Source organism: Panthera leo, chromosome A1 (genome assembly GCF_018350215.1).
Source record: "Panthera leo isolate Ple1 chromosome A1, P.leo_Ple1_pat1.1, whole genome shotgun sequence".
NCBI classification, from domain to species: Eukaryota; Metazoa; Chordata; class Mammalia; order Carnivora; family Felidae; genus Panthera; species Panthera leo.
The window spans coordinates 62,491,715-62,513,243 of record NC_056679.1 but is presented as its reverse complement, the minus strand read 5'-3'; the positions used below and the strand labels follow the sequence as shown (position 1 = coordinate 62,513,243).

At 38.5% G+C, this 21,529-nt stretch overlaps 1 pseudogene; it reads left to right on the top strand.

The window, feature by feature from the left end:
- Nucleotides 1-20,530, top strand: part of LOC122229425 — a 36,854-nt pseudogene extending 16,324 nt beyond the window's left edge.
- The last annotated feature ends 999 nt before the right edge of the window (nucleotides 20,531-21,529 follow it).

Sequence of the window (21,529 nt, the reverse complement as noted above, 5' to 3'; positions counted from 1 at the left end):
TAAGCATATTGACCCTGAGAGGATGGCTCTATGCTCAAATATACACTAAGTTTCAAACAGCACCAGAAATAGCCAAGTTCATGATTAAAAGATTTTTAAATAATTTGACGAGAAGCCACAGGATGAAAGATTTCATGGTGAGTGTAAGTGAAAGGAGATACCATTAAAGGTTGAAGGAAAGGGTTTTGTGGGGCTATTCCGCTACATCAAGAAGGATCAAAATTGAGGAGAGTCAAGGTAACGGGCAAATAGAAATCAAGAGATAAGACCTATGGGAGAGAAAGTAGTTCATCATGAGATGCTGAGAGAATATGGGAAGATAAACCATTTGTTTCAGGTATTTAAGAAAATAGAAATTTTCATCTTCACTTACTTAACATGTATTAGATTCTTGATATCTACTACATATGTTCCAGATTGGGTCTGTAGATGTTCAAGGAACATACAAAATTTAACAATGATTTCTCAAAAAATCCTAGAAGTGTTAAGAGCTTGAGGTAGTAACATGTACCACATGGCATTTTTTCAATTTACTACAACAAAAGATCCCAACGTTACAAGCATATTTACTAGACCTGTGTTTGAACTTTGCTCATTCTAAGAGCTTGGTTTTTTTTTTTTTTTCTTTAAGTGATAAAAAGTGATACCACACCAAACATGTAGAACAATGTTAGGTTTTTAGTGACCATGAAGCCGCAAATGAAATTTTTTTTTCTTCCATATGTTTACAATTTTATTTGAGTACCATAAGCTACATACTTCATCAGGAAGTGCAAAGATCATTTTTAAAGGAACTAAATGCAAAGACTAACTAAGGTCACAACAACAATTTTTTTTTTTTTTTTTTTTTTTTTTGAGAGAGAGCACACACATGCACACTCACAAGGGGGCTAGGGGAAGAGACACGCAGAATGTGAAGCAGTCTCCAGGGTGAGCTGTCAGCACAGAGCCCAGTGTGGGATTCAGACTCACAAACTGAGATCATGACCTGAGCCGAAGTCAGACACTCAAGCAGCAGAGCTGAGCAACCCAGGTGCCCCAAACAGCAAAGTCTCAAGGCTATTCAAACACACATGTAAAATTTGTCCTAAGTCTGTGTGCAAATATGTAGGCCTTGTAATTATAGTAATGATTAATAGAAGTTACGGAGCAAATAGAAGTTGTGATTTACTGTTCAAAGTCCTCTGCATGTATTTTAATTGAATCCTTGCAGTTACATTAGGAAGCTGTAATTATTGGCACTTTTATTTTACAGATAAGGAAATTGAGGCAGGTCACTCCAGTGCATAAAGTAGGAGTCAAGATTTTAGGAGTTTGTTCTGATTAGTATTAGCTGAAGGACATTAGATATCTTTGTTTTCAAGAAGACTGCCACTTTTGGGGTTCACAGAATACTCAGGATGAATCTGTAAATACTACTCAAATTAGGATAAGTTTTATTACAATAATTCAGTCCTTCCTTTCACCAGTCCCAGGGGGAAGGAGTGGGATTACCTAGTCCAGCCTTGACGAGGGATAGAACTGACAATTGCTCTTTTTCTGGTCTTAGGCTTCCCCCAGCCTCTATCCCCAAAGACCAAGACCTAGGGGATTATCAAGGTCTAAGGAAGATCTGTCTACCTCAAAGTAGGATAGCTACAGAAATTCTACTACAGAGGAGCTGGCCTTCCAAGCCGTACTACACATGCATGCGGGCGCGCGCGCGCGCGCGCACACACACACACACACACACACACACACACACACACTCACACATCACCGTTTTCCATTTCTCCAAGTAGCCATCCATCCTGAGGGAAACTTACACTTGCTGAAAACAACTTCTGCACACAAAGCCTAAATATGGGGGCTTTACCTTCAGACAAAAGTTTTCAGTTTACAGCAAAGGGAGGAGAAAAGCGTAGAAAATGGTCTATTCTAGCTCTGGCAGTTTATATTGGAGTTTTTGTTGTCACATGTAATATCAAGTGTCAACTGGATCAGCTTTTCTAAAATAGAATCGGATGTGCTTTTTCCTAAAAATTTAAAAGCCATATTGTTACCATTTCCCCTGAGGTTATCATAGATCAAATAGAGAAATGAAAGTCAAAATAAACTTCATTTCTATTATCGCCTAGCATTGTAAGGAATGTATATATAGGCTGGAATACCAGGGGAAAAGCCTGTAAAATTCCGAAAATAGAGTAACTGATGACAAATGATGGCTGTCTGAAAAAAAAATCCTATGATGTTGACTGTTCTCACTTTTATAGTTTACCCTAAGTTATTTTTTTCCCCTGCTCCCTATTCTCTTTCAATTCTAATTCAAACTAAAAGAATAGCTATTTTCATTTCAAGGTTTAGAGCATCAAAAACATCCAGTTTCCTATTTGAAACAAGATAGTTTTATATTCAAAATCTATAATTTAGGCTTCCAACAGACTCCAGGCAATATACATGCTATTCTTTGCTCTGAACTCTTTGCCCCAAATTTGGCTTTAGAAAATTAAGTTTTCCAGTGATGTAGACAGTCACAATGAACTTTAAAGTAGTACTTTTTTCAGGCAACTCTGAGTGCCTGAGAAAAATCAGAACCCTACTTCTATCCACTCAATGGGTTTCCAAAAAAAAGTGTCAGATATGGTGTCATTCTAAATCTAAGCCATTGCAGCCCTTCTAATAGGCTTTTGTCCTTTGACCCATTCCAGCCAGTTATGCAGTGAAAAACATTACCAGTATGATCTTGGAGATGCCAATCTAAGAAAGCTACTGCTAAATTGTTCTTATTCTTATAGGCTTTTAAGTATAGATCAAAGCCTGTGGGCCATTCTCACTTCCAAAACTACACACTGAGTTCGTATTTCACATAACACAGAGACTTCCTTCAGGCAATTAAGGGAGTCTGTATCCTGAATAATGACAAATGCTACATTTCCAGAACTGGAATCACTATTTTTACAGAGAAAGTTAAAATACGTCATGGGATGGTATTAAACAGCATTCTGTAAAAGCCATTTGGGTGTTTCTATGGGAAGGATAAGGACTATTGTCTGATTTTGTTCACTATATTCCTTAAATAAACATGTTAGTGTTTCTAAAACTAAAGTGTTATTAGAGAAAGTCAAAATAGGTTATGATTTAGCAGAGTTACTATTGGAGAATTTAATGTTACATATTGTAGAAGAAATTTTATCAAGTAGTTTGCAAATATAAGCAGCTAAAATTTGGACTAAGGTCCTTTACCTTGGTTTTCAAAATTGCAATGCTACTATGATGATGGTCACAGTCGTCACACAACAGTTGTGCTGATAAAATCTGCTGAATCAATGTCCAGATAACTAACGAAATGACTAGTTACTAAGCTAGCACAACAGTTCTCAGTTTATATCAAACTGATCAGTTGCCACCTGTTTACGACTCAAAACGACCCACGACCCACTCAAGTAGTTTATGTTGCTGCAATTAAGCTGCGTGTGGTGTGTGAATGTTCTGACTCTATGAAAAACCTTACAGTCCTCAGTTTCCTGGCAATTTTGCGAGGAAGAATGGAACCTGGATTAAGCCAATCCTTGGGTTCAAAAATGTTCAAAGAAAACATTTTCTCCATTCAGAAAGTAATTAAGCAATTTTTTGATCAGACTTCTCCTTGACAGGCAAAAAGCCTACCTCTGAGGTAACAGGCATTGGATAGGAATATGGATAAGATGCTTTTCAGAAGGATTTCAGTAAAGGAGATTTAAGTGAAGCACATGCCTTAGGTTTCTGTTGACATTCCTGTCCAATAGAAAGCCTCACTGGTCTAAGGATTGGCTGTCTATTAAATTGAATTCCAAGTTACAGGAGGCACTTTTTAACAGCCAACAAAACTTCACGGCTTTTTTACCCTGCTTCTACCAGTTTTGTTGAAACTAAAAATTAAAGAGCTGACATTCATCGCCTTTATGTTTTACAATAGAATGGAAGTACTTAAAATTCTTGATGCCAACAGCTTTGAAACTTTTGTGTTACCCTGGCAATGTTCATGTATTTGTAATGATGGTAAAGAATTACCAGCTAGCTATGTCTGGAGGAAAAGTCTCTGGCTTGAAGACCTTTCCAGAAGAGATTTAGCATCATTATTTCTGAAATATGACCTTCCCCAGCAGCATTTCTAATTATACTCCCAAATTAGAACTAATACACTGTGAAGACCAGACTCATCCTTGTGACTTACACCATTCAATTCTTTTGGAAAGTGAGCACTCATTGCAGCAAAAACGGTGTTAAGAATTGTGGACTGAAAAAAGGCAGCCTTTCGAATGCACCAATTCCCCTTGTTAGTAAATAACAGTGGCAGTAATTATGGGCCATAGAGGGCCACATTCTCAAGCATGCTTTGAGAAAAATCCATCACTGTCAGCACTCCTGGCCTTGGTTATGTTCTCCTGAGCATCAAAAGAAGGAGTTTGAACAAAAGTCATCTATAGAACCAGAGTATATGTTTAATAAAGTTTCAAGCTGCTGGATAGCTTCTCCAACAGGTTCCTTCAGAAAGGAAAATGAAGGACACCAATACATTATTTAGATGTTTCATAAATTTGCAGTCCTTGGCAACATACATTTGAAAGGATGAGATTAATAACCAGAATATCCTCACAAATGGGCTTTGAGAGCTTTGGTGTTTATAAGATCTCTCAATATTGTCCTCATAGAATTCTGGAGTATTTTTTTTTTTTAATTCTTTTCAACTCTCCATTAGTCCCAAGCCTCTTTTTGGCTACTTTTTTTGTATTTCACTAACTTTCATATGTATGTGTTTACTCAGGTAATTTACGTCATGAAGAAAAATTGGTGTCAGCAGAACACAGAAAGCAAAGGAAAAGAATAAATCTAAGGGTTTCCTTGGAAATTCTCAGTGCTTTCATGAATTGTGTGTCTGGGCCTCATTCCAGTATTCTGATGTACAACCATGACCTCAGACTTTACCAGTGTTCAGAGCGTTTTCAAAATGTTGATACAACCACTCATCTTTCAGAGCAATAGAGGAAGGTAGAGGATTTTCTTTATGTCATGCCCTTTGAAAACACAACTACTTGTAAGCCCAGAGGAAGATACTCAGCTGCTTGATAAGGACACCAAATAATCAGCAACTGCTTAGCACTTACTGTATACTCCCACTCATTTATTGGATTTTCACAACACTGAGGTAGGGATCATTGCCATTTTTCACACGGGGGAAAGAGGCACAGACAAGGTAAAAATTTGCCAGAGGTTACACAGCTAGTGAGTGGTTGAAGATTTCAGCCATCTGTACCTATATCTGGAAACCCTATGTCTTGAACCCCCTCAGGCCATCCTTGCTTGCCTCTGAATATCCCTTGATTTCCATCAAAATGATCTTCACGCCCTTACTTTAGGACCAATACCCATAAGCCTATCAATCATAATTGGATATTATGTCCATTCTGAAGGACATCCTTGAGCTACTCAATGTCAGAACACTTTTCTTGAGATTTTCTGGTATGTGGTAGGCACTCTACTGAACATACAGGGGATAGAAAACTAAAGATATACAGTCCTTAACCTCAAAGGCTCTTGTCCCAAAGACTGTAGAGTCTCAGCTTTAACCAGCACATATCAGAACCATCTGGGAAGCTCTTAAATATTTGAGAGCCAGACCCATCTCAACATAATCACATCTGATCATCCAGAATCAGGATTAAGTAACTAGAATTGGCATGAATTTTTGTAAAGACCCCTGATAACGTCCTGTGAAGCTAACATCAGATCATCTTCCAGTCCATTAGTAAGACTGATGATCTAGTCAAAGCAAAAACATAGCTACAAAATTTAATATCAAGTATGAAAGAGTGTGAGGCGTAGCTTATAATAGGTTTGGGGATGGATGTCAAAGAGATTTCTCTGGAGAAGCATCAATTAAGCTAATGCCAAAATAACGAAATGAATTTAGGAAGATGAAGTCACTCCTGTGAGCATTCCTGGAAGAGGGGAACATGTGGATGCCCAGGCCTTAGTGTGTTCCAAGAACAGACAAGAGCACTGTTGCCGGAGTATAACGTGGGAGGTATGAAGCCACATATAAAATGAGTCAGGGTAAATATTCATGGCTCCTGTTACAGTCTGATAAAGTAAGGCAGAGGAGAACCTCAGCTTTAGTGTCTCTCCCCTGTATTTTTAGTTCTCTTTTCCTATAAATTCTGTCAACCGTGTGCAGAAAAATAAAACGTAACAATTGATGCAGTCTCAGATGAGCACACTCAGTTTTCCTTGTAAAATAGTCCTCATTGGGCATTTCACAGATTCTGCTTTGCAGGAAGCACAGAGAGGTAGCACAAGGGATCTGTAACGAGATCACAGAATCTTGGGAGCAGCCTGAGGGGCTGTAAACCAACAGTCAAGGGCTAGTATCAAATAGCCTCTATGTGGACTTCTCTTTTAGTTTTAGTCTTCAAAATGATTTCTATTTATTGAAAGCCCCTACACAGCAATAGCCATGGACCTTATTGCTTGAATTATTGTAATCACAGTCCTCTATCTCTCAGAAATCCCATCGTTCACTGAAGTATAAAGTTACCTCCCCCTAGAGTTCACCCCCCAACCAGGTGACTGGGAAAACCTTGCATTAATTTTGGTCATGCACTAAGTATTCTCAGCCTCCTCTGGGTCTTGCCACATGACAGAGGACACCATTCCTCCCCTATGAGCAGTGGGGACACATTGCAGAAAATCACTGGCCTCTTGTGTAAATCTTAACTATGGCAGGCAATCACAAGTCACCTTGACATTGTATCTTTAACTGATGTGCATAATCATTTGCAAGTTAGATACCATTTTAAAATTTAGAAATTAAACTTTCCTTTATATCTTATAACTATACATATGTATAATATACATACATATCTATATATAGGTAGAAAGTTCAGTTAATAAAAAAAATGATGTCAACAGTTAAGTTAAAAAGAAAGGAGCCAAGCAGCAATTCCATAAAGAAAGGGTAGAATTGGCACAAACTCCCCTGAGGTCTCACATACCAGGTAACTCAAAACTTGAGGCCAAATGGGCAGGATGTAGGTCTTTGGGGCTCTCACCTGCTCTGGCTCCTCTGTAGTCAGTGTTTCTCAATGACCAGAATTCACAGTCTTTGCAGGTAAAACTTCTGGGCATGGAGCCTATCAACACTACCATGACACATGAGGACTAGATTCTGAGCATTTGAGGAAGAACTCGGAGAGGTCTAGAGAGAGGCTTTAAGCAAATAATCCTTTTGGCCTGTAGGCTTTTGCCTGGGAACTCTCCAATCTTCTCCACCCTTCTCAAATTCTGTCTCCTTTCTTGTTCATTTAAAATGCACATTCCTTCCATTAGGAAGGTGCTTTAGATCATGGACAGCCATACCTCTCAGGAATTTCAAAGATTGCAAGAAAAAAAAAAAAAAAAAGAAGACAGGGTGACTCTTCTAGGTTGAATAAATGGTTTTTCCTTTGACCTAAATAAATGGAAAAGTAACACTTCATAAGTTTCAAGTTGCTGTTAGTAAAGTAAGAAGGAGGTTCTTGACATTTTCCAAGTTCTATGGTCCAATTTATCAATTTTTAAAATAGGAGATTCAGAACAGCATCTTTACAGATAGAGATGAAGTATTTATAGGCATCTCAGATTAGTGTGTATCTTGAGATCTTGAGGTCAGAATAAACTTGACCCCCAAAACCACTGCCTTTTTTATCCATACATGAAGTCATAAGTCGATTGATGGTTCCTGACCTAATTAGGGCAAGAACCTAAGAAATACAAGAAACATCCAAGGCAAGAAGGCAAGGGACTAAAAAATCATGAAGTACAGGTATACTGACACCTGTCCTTCTCAGGTTCCTCCTGATGGCCTTGAAGGTCCTGTCAGCTCACTTTGAACATTAGAGCATATGACAAAGGCCTATTTTTCTATAGCCATAAACTTTTTGAAAGAAAAATGAATCTGCTTACTTGTTTAGAATACCAGTTCTTTTAGGATACTTTTAGATAAGATTCTATACTTCAATTTTCAATTACCCTTTCAGACTTAGTCTTTTAGTGATAAGACTGATTACATTAGCTAGAATTTCAGAGAAAAGCCATATCTTAATCTAACCTGCATGATTTTTAACAGTCTAATATTTCAGAACCATGCCTGCAAATAAAGGTTATTTGATACGTACTTTTTAGTATTGGTCTGTTATGCAGAATTAAAGAATTTATACTGAAACATTAGGCAAGTGATTCAGAGGTACTGGGCTAATTTTCTCCCCCAAATATGTATGAAGTAGGCCCCCCCACCTATATAACCTATATAACCTATAATTACCTGGTAAACAAGAGTGCAAATTTTGTTTTTAAGGTTTTTTTTTTTTTTTTTTTGGGGGGGGTGGGACTGAGCATGAATTGGGGGTGGTGGGGGAGGGGAGAGAATCTCAAGCAGACTCCATGTTGTCCTGATGCAGGACCTAATCCCATGAGCCAGAAGATCACGACCTGAGCCAAAGTTAAGAGTCAGACACTTAACCAAACTAGCCACTCATATGCCCCAAATTTGATGTATTTTAAAGGCAAGGATATAAAAGATGTACAAGAAGCAAAACGCTGTCAATTTATCATTGTTAGCATGCTTAACAGTTCACAATCATTCAATATGCAGACCTCTAGGATTACAGTATATATTAAAAAAAAAAGTGAAAAGTTCGGCCGTAAGACAAATTAAAGATTTACAGAGACCTAGGACAAGTCATTGTCCTTAAGTAGTTCAGATAGAAGACACCAGCACTTATTAAGAGATCTACTATGACATTAAGAGGTTGCCAGAGTGCTTTAGGGGACACTATGGGAGATAGATTAGTGATCTTAGAAATGGGGCCTAAATGATGAAAGTGCACTCTGTCTCAAGAATACTGCTTGGCATCAATTGCTTGGAAGGGATCAGGAAAAGAATGAAGTTCTTGTATATAACCTTCCCAGTTACCCAAGATGTAGTAGGGATAATTTTCCTTCACAGATGAGAACATGGTGGGGATAAAGCTGGAGATAATCAGTATAACAGAACTAGGGAACAGTTTATAATTCACCTCAGATCAAAAGCTAAAGTATATGCTTCATTTTACTTTACATTACCCTAAAAAAGACAACTGGAGATAATGCTGAGAAAGTCGGATGGGGTCATATTATAGGTCATCTTGAATGCCTTTTAAGAATTTACATTTTAACTTCAAAGTAATATGGAGTCACTGAAGGTATATCAATTTGGAAGGATCAAATAAATTGCCTTTATTAAGTACCAAAGTTCAAGAGAAAGGTGTTGTCTTCCAAGCTTCCCATTCTTTATTTGGGGGACACCGAGATTTTTTTTCATAGGTTTTTTTTTTTTTGGGGGGGGGGCAGGGGGACAAAATATATAACTTAATTCTTGAGGCATTTATTATTCTCTGGTTTGAATCCTGATTAAACTGATTTGTAGGACTTCAGATAAGTTGCCTCAGTTCTCTTTAAAATGCAGATAATACCTAGTTTGAGAGTGTTGTATGAAGATCAAATAAGCTAGTATGTATACTTTTATTCTTATTTTTATATTTAGTATAATTATCTTGTTACATTTCAAAAAAAAGATCTAAAACACCTGAAAAAAGTAATAGAAATTCTGGCATATAGGGTAAGGAATTCTAGTAATAGCCATTACAAATCAACGCTTAAAACAGCTTACCTCTGCTGTTAGGATTGAAATAACCTGGTACAGCTAGTATAAAAATGAGTTTAATATTCTTAATGGGAGAGACATGAATTGGTCAACAATCCTTTTCAAATCACCATTTTTAGCATTGGCAAATACTGGTATACAGTTTGTGTTTAGGCAACACAGATGAACAAAATTCTAACAAAAAGTAACAGATGTTTTTGGTTAAGTTGTGCAGTCAAGAGAGCTGGAGCTAATGCACAGTTTATATGAATCTCAAAACTTTTATATTACATTTTCAAAATTAACAGAACTGTATCCTAGGACAGTACATGTCATTTCTGATTTTATGAAGGTCATTTTGACAATGACAAAAATATGTCCAGTGTGTTTTGAAAGCATGGAGTAGGGAGACCAAACACCAGTAAAGTCAGAGACGACTATTTAGAGACAATCTGGCAGCTGCCAATGCAGCAGTAAAAGTGGGATGTAGAAAAAATACATACGTATATAGATACGGCAGGTATAGTTTTGACAGTAACCTATATGTTCAGAGTTTTAATGTGATGGGACAGACGAGTTTATAATGATCTTTTCTCTTGTTCATTAGAGTTAATAACCAAGATGTGCTTATTCAAAATTGAGTAGTGAAATGCAATTGAAGACCTCCATATTTGCTTTACATTTGGGAATGCTTAAAATGAGAACACTGGACATTGTAGATTTGAAGGAATGGAAGAGGAGAAACACAACAAAGGGGAGAGAAGTGAGGACAGATGAGCCAGTTGGCAAACCTTCACGAAGTTTAAGAGGATTTGGGAAACACCATTATTTGCATACCAGCATCCATTCCTCATTATTGACAAATAGATTCAACCCCAATTTTGTGGAGGTGGCAATATATTCAGGGGAGGAAGGCTTCTCTAGAGCTCCAGTAAATGAATCAGTCAGTCAAAACTGATCACAGTTTAGTGTTTAAACTAATCACTTCCAGTAACTGGTTTTTGGAGTATACTTCCCCGTCCTGATCAATGAAACTTAAGAGTCATTCTGCTGGGAACATAAGGAATGTGGCTTCCATTAAAAAAAAACAAAAAAAAAAAAACAAAAAAACACAACACCACCATGTTCTCCCTCTCCCACTCCCTAAGGAGAGACCTGCAAGAAACTATATGTTCTTCCTTTAGATGGTCCAAAAAAAAAAAAAAAAAAAGATTTGGCCATTTTGGCCATAACCCTGGAAGCCTGAAGATTCACCACTGCTGGGCTATCTCATTTTCACCAAGGTTGTACAAAGTTCCTAGCAAGCTACATTCATAGTGAAAAGCATATGAAATACTTCTCAGGCCACATTGAAAAGTTTAAACTTTCTACTATAACCATACAGGAATCACTAGATTAAATACTTGAAGTGACATGGTCAAGGTTGCACTGTAGACAGTCCAAGTGGGGACTAGAAAGGATTCATAATACTTGTGTCAAGAAAAATCAGCAAGGAAGAACATAAAACACCACCCAAAATTTAAAAATGGGCAGAAGGCATGAACAGAAAATTTTCATCTATAGAGGACCTATAGATGACAAACAGATGTAAAAAGATGCTCATCACTTATCAGGGAAATGCAAATGAAAACCCCAATCTCACACCTGTTAGAATGGCTAAAATTAACAAGAACCAGGAGGTGGCAAGGATGTGGAGAAAAAGGAACCCTTCTACACTGACGATGGGAATGCAAACTGGTGTAGCCACTGTGGAAAACAGTATGGAAGTTCCTCAACAATTTTAAATAGAACTACCCTATGATCTGGCAATCACACTACTGGGTATTTACTCCCAGAATACAAAAACACTAATTCAAAGGGATACATGCACCCCTATGTTTAAAGCCACTTGATTTACAATGCTCAAGGTATGGAAGCAGCCCAAGTGTCCTTGAATAATTGATAAAGAAGATGCGGTGTGTATGTATGTACACACACACATTTAGTGATGAAAAAGAATGAAATTTTGCCATTTTCAACAACATGAAGCTGGAGCTTATAATGCTAAGCAAAGTCAGTCAGAGAAAGACGATACCATAGGATTTCACTCCTATGTGGAATTTAAGAAACAAAAGGAGCAATGGCAGGGGTGGGGGGGACAAGAAACAGACTCAACTATACAGAATTGATGGTTGGGGGGGTGGTCCATGACTGGTGGTCCATGACTCGTAGCCCATGAGTTCAAGCCCTGCATTGGTCTCTGTGCTGACAGCTCAGAGCCTGGAGCCTACTTCAGATTCTGCCCGCCCCCCCCCCCCCCCTTCGCCATTCATGCTCTCTCAAAAAATGAACCTTTAAAAAACTTTAAAAAAATAAAAGAAAAAAGCAAATCGTTAACGTAGTCAAATATCAGGACATAGAGATGGGGTGGAAAAGGGCAATTTTATAGAATGTTTAATAGTTGCATTTAAAAGCAATTGGTGTTATCACAAATAAAGATGGAGTTAAAAATTTCACATTTAAATACTTTTTCAGGGAGCACTTAAAATTACAATTCCTAAAAAAAAAATCACTTTTATCTAAGACACACACATTATGTATTCAAAATTCAGAAGTCACTATTTTAAGATGTATTTTTCCCAAGAAATCACAGCATGCTATATTGAATGAACAGAGAATAAGGCCAAATTAAAGTTTTGTGCAATGGATTTGTTCTTTTATCATTATATGTAGACTGAGGGGGAAGTTGTTTTCTTGGAATTACCTACACTCATTTTTTAAAGTGTAATGTTTAATTATGTAAAGAATCTGGATTTATCTTCTGATTACAATACTTAGAATTCATACCAATGGAATACCATTAAAATACTTAGGAATATTGAGATAATTGTGTTTACTTCAAAGTATTCTCATTTTAATATGTGAAAACTACGCTTTCATACATTTTTTATACTTTCTTTAGCATGCAATAAAGAGTTCCTTTCAGATGCTAAGAAAATCATACTTTTCAGTGCCAAATGAAAAAGTTGGATCTTAGATGCCAACAGAAGTTTTAGTTAACGTAGAAAATTAAGTGTTGCTCATTTAAGATGTTTTCGATTTAAAGTAGGTCAGAAGTTTATTAAAACAGATCTCCTTTAATACCGATCAACATAGGGGGATTCACAGGTGGCTGAGAGAACTCAGTGCTATACTTGCAATTAGAAGGATCCTGAATATACAGGAACAACTTTCAGACAATAAGATATTTAAGAATTATGACAAGACACACTCTACAAAGCTGATTTTTTTATGTTAGTTTAATAAAACATCTCATTAACTGATACCCAATTAAGGTTTATCCTCATTTGTCTCCCAGTGGACTATTTCATCTGTCAAACCACACTCTGGAAGAACCATATACATTTACTGGATTGTGTAAGCAATCCTGTGTGTTTGTGCATGTAGTTTCCTGTGCAGGTTTGTAGATTTGCATGTGTGTCAGACTTTTCTGTACTCAGTACTGTGCTAGCATGAAGAGTAATAAACAAGGTAGACAGGGACGGTAAGCTCTCAGGGCAGGAGCCAACAGGGGATATGGATATCAAAGGGAGGGTTATAAATATGATGGGGATATATGGAGCTAAGTGTTTTAGGAGGATATATTGTTCTGGGATCAGTCTTTTCTGATCAAGTTTAAGGATTAATGGAACAAACCAGAAAAATACACGCAAGAGTGCATTAGAAACGGGATGGGAGGCTACAGGATAGAGGACACAGTATTTAATTCCAGTAGCTTCTGCAATCACTGAACCCTGCCTGCGTGTAGAGGACACAGTATTGAATTCCAGTAGCTTCTGCAATCACCGAACCCTGCAGGGATACCAGCCAGTTATCTGCAAGTAGACCTAACAATGCTTTGCCTCACAGACCAACCATGCAGACTTGCTTCCTACTCCAGTTATTAAAGTTTTAATATGCAACACTTGCTTACATATACAACTGGAAAGTGCAAGGGAATTCTAGTTTTTCCTCCTTCCTTGACCAGATAAGCTATCCTGGAAAGCTGTTGTCTTTCAAAAGACAGTCTGGCAATGGCATACAGTCTTGATAGTAAAGTGTGGCCGGTTAAGTAACAAGCTATTAAATCTGTTCCTCTTCGTATCTGGCTCACTCTTATGTGCTTGCTTTCTGCAATTCACAAAAACACAGAAAACTTTTCCTCAGGCTTATGGTTTCTGGGAAATCCAGGCACGGTATTCTTTCTTCCCCCCACTATGTGGCCTTAGCATAGGGTAATGCCACTAGGTGACTCACTGATCTAGTAGAAATTGGGATGTCTTTGTTGGTGTTAAATGGGCAGTGATGACTGTAGTGCCATCATAATAATTAAGACTTTTACTAGTGCTTCTGGTTCAAAGTGGTGACATGAGAGAATCCTGAAATCACTTGCTCTCATGGACATGAGGCGGCTTCGGGGTGATATTGGGGTTCGTGGTGTCTGGAGCTGATGGCCATGAAAGAATTCTTGAAGAGGTCTTTGGTGGAAAAAGTGATTTTATTGAAGTATGGGGACAAGAAGGCGGGGGGGGGGGGGGGCAGAAAGAACTCTCTGCAGGACCCTGTGGAGAGACTGCTTATATAGTTGGGACCTAAGGGAGTGAAAATCCAGGGGGGAAGTTTCCAAAGAGATTTTCGTATGCTAAAGGTGACTCACAGGATACTGGAGGCCTAGCTATTGTCAAGCTAAGGTGGTTTTTCCTCTAGCAAAGCATTAGCATTAAGACAGTAGAGAGTTCCTGGAGAAACGTTTTTACTCTGCCAGCCTCGTGTTTGTCAATGGACTGCCAGTTATAAGGAAACAATTTTATCTGCCATTTCCTTCTGCCTTTGTTTCCTATATCAGGTAGACCAAATGTACAACATTATAGGAAACAAATTTCTTCTGAAAGAAATCCAGTAACTAGCTGAGCCACTCTTACACTAGGCAAATGAGGGAAACACATCCAAGTGGGTAGGAGAGGCTAAGACACAATCTCGGGACCAACCTCACCCCCTGAGCCCCCTACACGGCAGGCCACAATTGGTAGGGGACTTAACTTCAGGCTTCTCCCTGGGAAGATAAAATTTGAACCTCACATCTGTCACTCCAACTTCTAAGACTTGAACTGGAGAAATGAGACCCCAAAACAGCTAGTTTTGAAAGCAAACAAGGCTTGCACCCATGAGACCCACAAGGTTATAACAAACGGAGAAAATGTTGTAACAAGGCTCATGTGAACTCACCCACTCAAGGGCCCTGCGTAGAGGCAACCACTGAAAGTGCCTACCCTTTTTTGTGACACTTGATTGCCCATCTTCAAGGCTTGGCCTCAGGGGCAGGCATCTAATTTAACACAGGGGACTCTAATCCTCCCCAGAGACCTCAGAGGGCAGGCACTGTGATTAGTCTTCCTCTGCCTTGCTCCAGGTCACGATTATCTTCTGAAGATGACCTAGTAGACATGTGATACTCCACTTTTTGCCACATGGTCACAACTTGATCACCTGGCTCTGATGGCCAAGTAGGGCTTACATCTGTGGACCCCACAGCACTGCATCAAATGGAGAAAGCCCACCCTCAGGGCCCAGCACAGTCACAGCAGATTGAAATGTGCCCCCAGGCATGCTATTAAAAAGGCTGATCAGCTTACTTTCATAGCTGTCCTCTGGAGGATCAGGCTTATTAAACACATCTCAAAAGTGACTCAACTCTTCAGGGATCAGAGACATGAATAGGTACCACCCTGGCAGTCTCCCTCTGCCCTACCGCAGGTGGCAGGGTGTTTGAGAAAGGAGCATGCATACACATCAGGTGCCCTGGCTTTTGTGGCTACTGCCCAAAGGACACATCCCCTAATAGTCTGGCTCTGGTGTCTATGGAGGCACAGGGCTTATATTCACAGGTTCAATGGGACAGTGGCAAACAGTTAACTGGGTACTACTCCAGAACTTCAAGCAGAGGCAGCAAACACACACCATCAACTGGTCTTCCTCTGAAAGATGTAGATTAGCATACTTTAAGAGCTACTGCCTGAGTGTCTAGAACTCAGAGGTCCCCTCCCCTTTGGGACACTGACAGGTATTGGCACATCCTCAACTACTGGGAGACACTAAGAATCAGGTAGACTTCTTAGGCAATGAAAAAATGTTTGAGAGTCAAGAGCTAGGGCAAAGTTGACCAGTAAAGTCCATCTCCTACACATGACCACTCCTTCAAGACCAGGAGATTTGGTTGTTTTACCTGATGCATAGAAACCAACACCATCAAGCAAAATGAAGAGGAATAGGTTCCAACTTTAAGAACAAGATAAAACCTAAGAAAAAGACTTTAATGAAAGACAGATAAGGAATTTACTGGAGTTAAAAATAGCACTTAGGTGCTCCCTAAGATCAGGTAGAGAAGAATTAACCAGAATATAGAAATATCAAATAGAAGTCCCAAACTGAATAGATTCACTGAATTAAATACATTCAATAGATTAAAAAAACAGACTAGATGCAGGAAGGGGGAAAAAGCATCACTGAACTCCAACACAGGGCAATGGAACTTGCCCAATCAGAGTAAAGAGAAGGTAGCTTAATAGGGATTTTCAGGAAAACATCAAGCAGATTAACATTCATATTATCAAGATCCCAGAGAGAAGACAGGGCAGAAAATTTGAAGAAATAATTTCTGAAATCTTCCCTTATCTGGAGAAAGACATCCAGATCCAAGAAGGCCAGAAAGCTCCCCATAGGTGAACCCAAAGAGACCCTCACAGAGACACATTATCATTAAAGTGCCAAAAGACAAGGAATTATTTTTTAGGTTTAGTTTTGAGAGAAAGAGAGGGGAGGGGCAGAGAGAGAGTGAGAGTGAGAGTATGAGGGGGGGGGGGGGGGGAAGAGGGAGACACAGATTCTGAAGCAGGCTCCAGGCTCTGAGCTGTTAGCACAGACCCCAACAGGAGGCTCAAACTCACTAAACCATGAGATCATAACCTGAAGTCAGAAGCTTAACTGACTGAGCCACCCAGGTGGCCCCTCTTCCCCGCGCCCCCCCACCTTGGAAGTTTAAAAGACAAGGAATCAAAAGCAGTAAAAGAAAAACTTGTTACATACAAGAGGACCCCCATAAGTCTATTAGATTTTTCAGGGAAATTGTGCAGGCCCAGAAGAGAGTGGCACAAGTATTCAAGATGCTGGGGAACAAAAAAACCGCCAAATAGAACTTCCCAACAAACTTGCCCTTCAGAATTGAGATAGTTTTCCAGACAAGTTAAATAAGTTCACCACTAGACCAGTCTTGTAAGAAATGGAGGGACTTTGTTTAGCTGAAAAGAGCACTAATTAGAACAAAAATTGTAATCTTTAGTGGTAAAGATATAGTTAAATTTAGAATAATGTTGTCAATTCAATGGGTTAGTTACTTATAAAGCTAGCATGACATTTGAAGATATTAGCAAAAATAACTATAGCTGTAATAACTGGTTAGTGGTTACACAAGATAAAAAGATGTAAACTGACATTAAAAATAAACATGGTGGGAGAAGTCAATAAAAATACAGATCTTTATAACACACTCAAACTTAAGTTGTAATCAACTTAATACTGTAATCAACTGTAATACACTGTTATATAGAAGTTGTTTTACAGGGGCGCCTGGGTGGCTCAGTCGGTTAAGCAGCCGACTTCGGCTCAGGTCATGATCTCGCGGTCCGTGAGTTCGAGCCCCGCGTCGGGCTCTGTGCTAACAGCTCAGAGCCTGGAGCCTGTTTCCACTTCTGTGTCTCCCTCTCTATGACCCTCCCCCGTTCATGCTCTGTCTCAAAAATAAACGTTAAAAAAAAAATTTTAAAAAAAGTTGTTTTACAGAAGCCTCATGGTAACCACAAAGCAAACCCTATAGTGGATACATGAATGACAAAGGAATTTAAGCAGCCGGCTACAGAAAAATCACTCTAAAGGCAGAGTAAGAGAACATTAAAGGAATAAAGAAATTACAAATAGCCAGAGTGTAAGATCAATAATTATGTACTTACTGCTTTAAATGTAAATGGATTAAGTTCTTCAATCAAAGATAGTGGCTGAATGTATTATCCTCTCTATGTGTGGTCTGCAAAAGACTCACTTCAGGTGAGAAATAGAGAAAAAAAAAAAAAAAAATCAATGGATGGAAAGTTATCCCATGCAAAGAGAAACAAAAAGAACAGTGGGTAGCTATACTTATACCAGAAAAAAAACAGACTTTGAAACAAAGACTGTAAGAGGTGGCAAGGTGATTCTATAATAAAGGAGTCAATCCAGAGGGTAACATTTGTATTGAAGTACCCAACAAGAGCCCTTAGATCTATACAGCAAATATTAATGCACCAACAGGAGAAATAGAATAGTAGAAAACTTAAGTACCTCAGGTCAATGGATATAGCATCCAGACAGAAAAATTTACAAATTAGGAAATATTGGCCTTAACTGACACATTGTATCACATAACCTTAACAGACATACACAGAACATTCCAGCCAAAAGTACATTCTTAAGTGCACATTGGCCCTTTTCCAGGACAGAAATGTTAGGCCATAAAACAAGCCTTAAGAAGTTTAAGGTTGAAATACATCAGGCATCTTTTACTAAGCACAATGGTATAAAGCTAAAAATTAGATATAAGTTTTTGGATTTATGCTACCAGCAAATGAAACTAAAGAAAGTAGGACCCCAAACTAAAGTTTCACACAATGAAAGCCAAGAAAATTAAAAGGCAACCCCCAAATGGGAGAAAGTGTCTGCAAATCTTCTAATACCCCAAACATATAAAGAACTCCTATAACTCAAAAATACAGTTAATAAATGAGAAAATCTGAATAGACTTTTTTCCAAAGACATATGGATGGCAAACAGGTATGTGAAATGAGGCTCGACATCACTAACCAGGGAAATGCAAATCATAACTGCAATGAGATCACTCTACACCTGTTAGAATGGCTATTATTAGAAAACAAGTGTTGGGGAGGATGTGGAAGAATGGGAACACTTCTACAATGCTGATGGGAACATAAGTGGGCACAGCCACTATCAGAAACTTTATGAAAGTTCCTTAAAAATTAGTACTCCTATAGGATCCAGTAATCTACTTCTGGTTATTTTTCTGAAGGAAATGAACACTAAATGGAAAATAGACCTGTATGTCCTTGTTTATAATAACCAGGAGATGGAAGCAATCTAAGTGCCCACTAATGGATAAAGAAAATGTGATCCACACAGAATATTAAACCATAAAAGGAAATCCTGCCATTTCTAATATGGGTAGACCTTGAGGAAATTACACTAAGTGAAAGAAGTCAGAGAAAGAATTACTGTAGGATCTCACATGCAGAATAAAAAAGAGCTCATAAACATAGAACACTTTAGTGGTTGCTGGAGGTTGGGGTGAAGGTAGAGAAATAAAGTACAATCTTTGTTATAAAACTAGTCCAAGGGATGTAATGAAGAACATAGTGACTATAGTTAGTACTGTATTGTATAATCAGAAGTTACTAAAGGTAGATGTGAAAATTCTGATCCCAAGAAAATAAACAACAAGCAGGGATAGAGGTTAAGTAGACTTTGTGGGGATCTTTTAGCAGTATTTACAAATATCAAATCATTATGTTGTACACCTGAAACTAATGCAATGTTGTCTGATTATAGCTCATTTTAATAGAAAAAAAAAATCACAGTGCCTTCCTGTGTGCTAAAACATGTCACAACCAAGACGACAAAAACAAACCACATAGCTTTGTTTAGGTAGTGGCATATTGATTGTATGCAAAGGATCAGGTAGCTTTTCTGCCCACGGACGCCACTGGCTGCCTGAGGAAGCATGGTCTCCCCACCCACTCCCCATCATTGTCTAAGTCAGGGTCTCCCAAAGAGCCTGAACAGCTGAAGAAGCTCTTCATCAAAGGTTTGAGCTTTGAAACAACTAATGAGTCTGAGGAGCCATTTTGAGCAATAGGGAACGCTCATGGACCGTGTGGTAATGAGAGATCCAAACAGCAAGTGCCCCAAAGGCTTTGGGTTTGTCACCCAAACCCACTGTGGAGGTGGTGGGTGCAGCCACGAATACAAGACCACACAAGGTGGATGGAAGGGTTGTAGAACCAAGGAGGGTGGTCTCAAAAGATTCTCAAAGACCCAGTGCCCACTTAACTGTGAAAAAGGTTGTTGGTGGCCCTAACGATGACCCTGAAGACCATCATATAAGAGATAATTTTGAGCAGTATGGGAAAATTGAAGTGATTGAGAGGACAAGTGGCAAGACGACAGGCTTTGCTTTTATAACTTGAGGACAGTGACTCTGCAGGCAAGATCGTCATTCAAAAATGCCACACTGTGAATGGCCACATCTGTGAAGGAGAGTCCTAGTTAAGCAAGAGATGACAAGCACTTCTTCCTTCTCAGAAGTCATTCTGGAAACTTCGGTGGCAGTCATGGAAGTGGTTGTGGTTTTGATGGGAATGACAACTTTCATCAGGGAGGAAACTGTGGTAGGTGGGGTGGCTTTGGTGGCAGTGGAGATGGTGGTGGATATAGTGGGAGTGCAGCTGGCTGTAGCAGATTTGGTAACAATGGAAGCAATTTGGGAGGTGGCCGAAGCTATGATGATTTCGGCAATGACAACAATCAATCGTCAAATTTTGGACCCATGAAAGGTGGAAATTTAGAGGCAGAAGCTCTAGTCCCTATGGTGATAGAAGGTAGTACTTTGCCAAACCACAAAACCAAGGTGGCTATGGTGGTTCCAGCAACAACAGCTGTAGCTACGGCAGTGGCAGAAGGTTTTAATTACTGCCAGGAAACAAAGCTTAGCAGGAAAGGAGAGCCAGAGAAGTGACAGGGAAGATACAGATTACAACAGATTTGTGAACTCAGCTGAGCACAGTGATGGCAGGGCCCAGCTGCTACGAAGATGCCATGTTCTAGGCAATACCTAGGTGTCTGGGCAAAACCTGGAGAACTGTATTTGTTATGGTTTTATAGGTTATCTTAGTTTCTGTTCTGTGGAAAGTATAAAGTATTCTAAGAAAAGGTTTTAATGTAGTTTTTTTGTGCCTAAGCTGTTGATTGCTAAACATAGTGGTCTGATCATGATGAATAAGTGTCACCAAAAAAAAAAAAAAAAAAAAAAAAAAAAAAAAAAAAAAAAAAAAACAAACAAAAAAAAAAAAAACAAACAACCAGTAGAGTCGATAGTTATATTGTAACCTGTACTTCTGGAGTATACCAAAAAGTACACAATTCTAAACCTAGCACAGAAACCCTCTTTGTGAGCATGAACCAGTTATATACTTATTGAAATGGCTTTAGGTATTTTTATTTTAATTTTTAAAAATTTTTTTAATTTGCAATTCTGATCATTTTAAGCCAGCATGGTTTTAAGTCCAAACTAGGTAAGGACCCTTGATTTTAGCAATTCAGTATTACTAATAACCATATATTCTTTTTTCCCTAAAAATCAGACTAGATGTTTCTATGTGGATAATGCTGTCATTATGTTGGGCTTCCAGGAAACTTTGTTACAGGTCTTTAATCTTATGTGATAGGCTTATTTTTATTTTGAGCAAGGAAACTAAATGTATCAAGAGCCTTTCATTTCATATGTATGTGCTGTTAAGCAGAATCAGTAGTTCAGCATTCCTAATTAGTTTTGGTGTGAAAATTTTCAAGATTCTGTAAGACATACTTTGAGTAAAATAGGTTTTCTAAATTTGTTATTCAAGTTTATAAAATGATTATATACTTTTTTTCTGCTTTTAAAGATCTCATTTATTCCAAGTTTTATCCATACTTTCTTTAGCATCCTTACTCCAAAAGTAGATTTATGGTCAATTAATC